The sequence below is a fragment of the Gorilla gorilla genome, chromosome 5 (assembly GCF_029281585.2).
Source record: "Gorilla gorilla gorilla isolate KB3781 chromosome 5, NHGRI_mGorGor1-v2.1_pri, whole genome shotgun sequence".
Taxonomy (NCBI): Eukaryota; Metazoa; Chordata; class Mammalia; order Primates; family Hominidae; genus Gorilla; species Gorilla gorilla.
In genome coordinates, this window is record NC_073229.2 from 131307016 (window position 1) to 131313801 (window position 6786).

At 44.6% G+C, this 6786-nt stretch overlaps 1 non-coding gene across 1 annotated transcript; it reads left to right on the forward strand.

Moving 5' to 3' along the window:
- Window positions 1-6097: 6097 nt before the first annotated feature.
- On the forward strand, window positions 6098-6206 carry LOC115935124 (U6 spliceosomal RNA). Its single transcript, XR_004070829.2, has one exon. It is a non-coding gene; the product is annotated as a U6 spliceosomal RNA (small nuclear RNA).
- Window positions 6207-6786: the final 580 nt, after the last annotated feature.

Genomic DNA, 6786 nt, shown 5'->3' on the forward strand with positions numbered 1-6786 from the left:
CTGCTCAGCCCACCACCCCACCCAGAAGACTTCTGCTTTTGCCTGTGGCTCAAATCCTTTCCTTTGCTGGGGCTTAAGCTTTTAGAAACAAAAGCTTGGGGGAGAAAAATAAGCTTGAGCTTATTTCAGCTTTCTGCCCCATCTCATCTCTTCACTAAGAAAATAAACAGATTGGAAGTATCTGGTCAGAGGCAGGAAAGGGAAAGGGGAAAATATCAGAACAAAAGTATAGATTAATACCTCAGGCCAGGCGTGGTGGCTCACACCTGTAATCCCAGCTACTTGGGAGGCTGAAGCAGAAGAATTGCTTGAACCCGGGAGGCGGAGGTTGGAGTGAGCCAAGATCATGCCATTGCAATCCAGCCGGAGCAACAAGAGCAAAACTCCATCTCAAAAAAAAATAAATAAATAAAAGATTATCCTGCCCCACATACTTACTGAACATATTTGATCTGAGATTATTTACGAAAATACTGTAGTAAGGAAATCCCAATTCAGCCAAATATTCAATTTTTACAGTAAAATATATGTATGTAACACAGCATCTTCCCTTTTTATATTTTATATTTCTTAAGGGTGAGGGTCTCTGTCATCCATACTGGAGTGATTATAGCTCACTGTAGCCTCAAATTCCTGGGCTCAAGCAATCCTTCTGCCTAAGTCTCCCGAAGTGCTGGGATTACAGGCATGAGCCACCACACCAAGTCGCCACTGTCTTAATAATATATTAGAATGTTCACTTTTACTAGTATAGTACCTTGTTTATTGATTCTGCCAGGGGCAATTTCTGAATTGAATAATAAGGTTTTTGAAAAAAATGTTATACATTTAATACACCAAAAGGAGTTTAGCACCTTGAAGGTTTATCTGCCGAATTAATAATAAACATATGATACTAGTTATTACTAAGCCATTGCTGATTTGAAGGACTAAAGCAACACAACCCCTATGCTCTGGGAAGATGACAAATTTGGGAGCAGAAAGTTCAGGCTCAAATTACCTTTGTTTCATCATTTTCTTTGGTGGTGGGAGAGAGATGCTGGTCTCAGTGTGATACTGATTTAGGTGGTCAGGAGTGGGGCAAGAATATTAGAAATCCACCAGATGAAAATCCTTCAAATAAACGACTTTATTACCCCCTTGACCTATATAATCAGCATGGAGCAAACAGGAATAATTGCCCTGTGCAACCCGAGTGTGTGAGTTTGAGGGAAGGGGAACAGAGGAATTCAATAACCAATAACCCACATTTACCCACTTCTTCCCTCTGAATATTTTACATTAGAAATGACAGAAGATTTGGGTTCCTTTCCCCCAATAAAATGAAAACCATTTTTTAGAAGAAAGTAATAGAATCAGCAGAAACCAGTGGCATATGTGTGGTGAAACTCACAGCGAGTATTGGGACAGACATGGCACATATGTTTTACTCCTCTAAGACTCAAACATTTGGTATTTCCTGAATTCTCTTTGCAGAGATAACAAAGTTTTCAAACGGCATATATAACAAAATATATTACATCCAAGTTGATAGCCAATGATTTAATAACATTTAATATTAAAACAATTAAGACACAGAAAAAGCGCAGCATCTATAGCCTGCAAATTCTTCCGGCATATTATGATCCTAACTTTCAGTAAGTAAATGTTATACTTATGGAAGCTGCATTTATTAGGACTTGACATTAGATAAGTAAGTAAATTACTTCAGGTATCAAAGAGTTCTCTACTCTAGGCTGGAATAAGTGAGTGTGCTTTCCAAATGCCTATGTTCCCAGATAATTTTTGCAGTGATGGAATTCGGCTCATATCAGCAGTAGAGAGAGGTGAGCAAGACCACTTAGTACCTAAATATAGGGCTGAGAATTCATGCAGCTGGCAGGAGAAGATGAGACCTCTTTGGAAGATGGCTTGGGTAGCTTTAATGTGAAAAAAGCTTCCAAAATTAAAAATGTTTAGTCATTGTAGCTACAAAAAAAAAAAACACAGGGTTGGGTGCGGTGGCTCATGCCTCTAATCCCAGCACTTTGGGAGGCCAAGGCAGGCAGATCACGAGGTCAAGAGATTGAGACCATGCTGGCCAACATGGTGAAACCGTGTCTCTACTAAAAATACAAAAATTAGCCAGGCATGGTGGCGTGCTCCTGTAGTCCCAGCTACTCGGGAGGCTGAGGCAGGAGAATTGTTTGAACCTGGGAGGCAGAAGTTGCAGTGAGCCGAGATTGCATCCCTGAACTCCAGCCTGGTGACAGAGTGAAACTCAGTCTCAAACAAACAAATAAACAAACATGTATTGAGCACCTCTGATTGAAAGCCTTGAGTCCTTTGGGGACTAAGAAATGGATAAGCAAGGTCCCTGTCCTCATAGAACTATCATCTAACCGAGGAATCAATCATGAGCCCGGGAAACTGTGATGTAAAGCAGAAAGGAGAGGCCCAGAGTGCGGGGAAGCAAGGAGCTCAAAGAGATCAGGAAGATTCCATGGAGGAGGGGCTGAGCAGGATTCTGACCCATGAAGGCTGGGCGAAGGGCACTCTGGGCAGGGAAAATTGCGGGCAGCAGCTGAGGCAGGAAACTGCAGGCCATATTTGGAAACCTATAAATAGCCCTTCTGAGTGAAAAACAGAGAGCACTGTAGTTAGAGGGAGAAGTAACAGGTAAGGCCAGAGAGACAGGTGGTGAACAGATTGAGGCCTTCTTCCAGTCTGAGCCACACATCTTCTGAAACCTGGCAATCAGCCTGGTGCTTGACTATTTCATCGAAGACAAATGTGACCACTGGCAGCCACAAACCAAGAAGACCCTGATCCAAGAACTGGAGCTCTGCTGCTCTCCGCAAATGCTGGTCTCTCAGACTGCTTATCTCGGACTCAGTAACACAGTGGTAACTCGGAATTGGGAAGATGCCAGGAAGAAGGATAGGGACAGAAACATAACCAGTAACTGACCATTGCCCTCTACAGTCTTATACCCCCACATGGCTTCCAAGAAGCCCAGTTTTAAGCTGTTCAGGGGCAATGCCCAATATACTAGAGCAGGGTCACATGTTTGTATATGCAAAGAAGGAGAAACTGCCTTAACACAGCAAGGAATTTAACAAGGAATAAAACAAACGAAGAGTTCTGATCCTGCTGGGTAACAAGAGATCATCCACAAGAGGCAACTGTTAATTTAAAATTTCATGGCATTGCCGGGCACGGTGACTCACGCCTGTAATCCCAGCACTTTGGGAGGCTGAGGTGGGTAGATCACGAGGTCAGGAGATCGAGACCATCCTGGCTAACATGGTGAAACCCCGTCTCTACTAAAAACATATAAAAAATTAGCCGGGTGTGGTGGCAGGCGCCTATTAGTCTCAGCTACTCGGGAGGCTGAGGCAGGAGAATGGTTTGAACCTGGGAGGCGGAGCTTGCAGTGAGCCAAGATCATGCCACTGCACTCCAGCCTGGGCGACAGAGAGAGACTCCATCTCAAAAAAAAAATAAATAAAATAAAATAAAATTCCATGGCATTGATGCAATAGGGTAAACAGCCTCTGGATGGATTTCTCACCTTTGCATGTTTACCTTTTTTTTTGTTTGTTTCTGCTTGAATTTCAATTAGTCTTAGCCTAACAATGGCTTTTTTTTTTTTTTCTGAGACAGAGTCTTGCTCTGTCGCCCAGACTGGAGTGCAGTGGCGTAATCTTGGCTCACTGCAACCTCTGTCTCCTGGGCTTAAGTGTTCCTCCTGCCTCAGCCTCCTGAGTAGCTGGGACTACAGGAGCGTGCCACCATGCCCAGCTAATTTTTGTATTTTTAGTAGAGACGGGGTTTCATCATGTTGGCCAGGCTGGTCTTGAACCCCTGCCCTCAAGTGATCCGCCCAACTTGGCCTTTCAAAGTGTTGGCCACTGTGCTCGGCCCAATAATGGCTTCTTATAGCCAACCAAAACAATTGGAGTACACAAAAGCTCTAAAATAAAAAATACAGTGCTACTATATTCTAAGCATTCAAGAGCTCCTTGATAAGCACAGTAAAACCCCATGATAATGCCCTCATCAAAAATATGATTTCATTTTATTTATTTATTTTTGAGACCGTGTCTTGCTCTGTCACCCAGGCTGGAGTATGGTGGTGTGATCATGGCTCACTGCAGCTTCAACCTCCTGGGCTCAAATGATACTCCCACCTCAGCCTCCTGAGTAGCTGGGACTATAGGCACACACCGCCATGCCTGGCTAATTTTTTGATTTTTTGTAGAGACAGTCTCACTATGTTGCCCAGGCTGGTCTCGAACTCCTGGGTTCAAGTGATACCCCTACCTTGGCCTTTCAAAGTGCTGGGATTATAAGCATGAGCTACTGTACCCGGCCAAAAATAAAATTTGTTTTTTTTCTTTTGAGATGGAGTCTTGCTCTGTCGCCAGACTGGAGTGCAGTGGTGCAATCTCGGCTCCCTGTAACCTCTGCCTCCTGGGTTCAAGTGATTCTCCTGCCTCAGCCTCCCCAGTAGCTGGGACTGCAGGTACCCAGCACCATGCCTAGCTAATTTTTGTTTTTTTAGTAGAGACGGGTTTCACCATTTTGGCCAAGCTGGTCTTGAACTCCTAACCTCAGGTGATACGCCCCTCCTTGGCCTCCCAAAGTGCTGGGATTACAGGCGTGAGCCACCGTGCCTGGCCAAAAATATAATTTTAGATATGATGCAGAATTGACAGCTGCCTCCCATTCCCTGCCTAGCGCCTAAACAGGTCAGGTAGAGGGAGGTCTTAGAGAGGAGGCCAAGGCCATAAAGGTGGGGAAAAGGCATGTGAACTTGTTTCAGAGAGAGAAGAGGTGAGGGGTAAATCTCGTCCTAATTATCCTCCCAGCTGAATCTGGCCAACTAACTGGGACATTTCCCAAATCGCTAATGTTATCCTGCAGCTTCTGCACTCAGAATTGTCCCCAGTAGGCCGGGCATGGTGGCTCACACCTGTAATCTCAGCAGTTTGGGAGGCCGAGGAGAGCGGATCACAAGGTCAGGAGTTCAAGACCAGCCTGGCCAATATGGCGAAACCCTGTCACTACTAAAAATACAAAATTACCTGGGCATGGTGGTGCGTGCCTGTAGTCCTAGCTACTCTGGAGGCTGAGACAGAAGAATCGCTTGAACTGGGTAGGTGGAGGTTGCAGTGAGCCGAGATCGCACCACTGCACTCCAGCCTGGTGACAGAACAAGACTCTGATTCAAAAACAACAACAAAAAAGAAAACAGGATGTTTAGCCAGGTGCGGTGGCTCATGCCTGTAATCCCAGCCCTTTGGGAGGCCGAGGTGGGTGGATCACCTGAGTTCGGGAGTTCGAGACGAGCCTGACCAACATGGAGAAACCCCGTCTCTACTAAAAAAACCCCACAAAATTAGCCAAGCTTGGTGGTGCGTGCCTGTAATCCCAGCTACTTGGGAGGCTGAGGCAGAAGAATCGCTTGAACCTGGGAGGTGGAGGTTGCAGTGAGCCGGGATCACGCCATTGCACTCCAGGTTGGGTAACAAGAGTGAAAATCCGTCTCCAAAAAAAAAAAAAATTGTCCCCATTAATATTTAACTTGGGGCCGACCACCACCACCAGGTGGCATCAAATCACAGCTGAGTCTGGCATGAATTTATTTTTTATTTATTTAAAAATGTTTTGGTAGAGACAGGGTATTGCTATGCTGCCCAGGCTGGTCTTAGACCCCTGGGCTCAAGCGATCCACCCTCCTCAGCCTCCCAAAGTGCTGAGATTACAAGCCTGAACTGCTGTGCCTGACCTGGCATGAATTTAGATAGGGCAGTTAGCTCCCAAATTCCTCACAGCTAGCTAGACTGACCCACAATGGTCATTTTGTTGTTAACCCTGCAAGAAATTGTAACCTTCCATTTCATGTGACTGATTTATTTGGATCTCAGTTATAATTACAATTACAATTATAATTACAATAGGATTTACTGTATTAATTTATAACCAATAATTGATGAAAGTACTCTCTTAGTAAAGGCCAAAGAATATTAAATTAGACATTGTGCTAATTATTTTGTGCTAATTATACATATACATATTATATATATAAAATATTTATACACACATACACAGAATGCTCGCTTTGGCAGCACATATACTAAAACTGGAATGATGCAGAGATTAGCATGGCCTCTGCACAAGGATGACACTTTTATTTAACTTTGCAAAAAAAAAAAAAAATTAAGAAAACCAATAAACACACACACACACACACACACCCCTCATAGCTTGAGTTTATTTATTTTTTGAGACAGGTCTCACTCTGTCACCCAGACTGGAGTGCAGCGGTGCAATCTTGGCTCATTGCAACCTCTGCCTCCCGGGTTCAAGCAATTCTCCTTCCTCAGCCTCCCGAGTAGCTGGGATTACAGACATGCACCACTACTGCCTGGCTATTTTTTTTTTTTTCTATTTTTAGTAGAGACGGGGTTTCTCCCTGTTGGTCAGGCTCATCTCGAACTCCCAAACTCAGGTGATCCACCTACCTCGGCCTCCCAAAGGGCTGGGATTACAGGCATGAGCCACCGCACCCGGCTAAACATCCTGTTTTCTTTTTTGTTGTTGTTTTTGAATCAGAGTCTTGTTCTGTCACCAGGCTGGAGTGCAGTGGTGCCATGTTGGCCAGGCTGGTCTCAAACTCCTGACCCCAAACAATCCACACTGCTCGGCCTCCCAAAGTGTTGGTATTACAGGCGTGAGCCACCACACTCAGCCCAGTTTATTATATTACTGAAATTTTCAGGCTGGGCATGGTGGCTCACA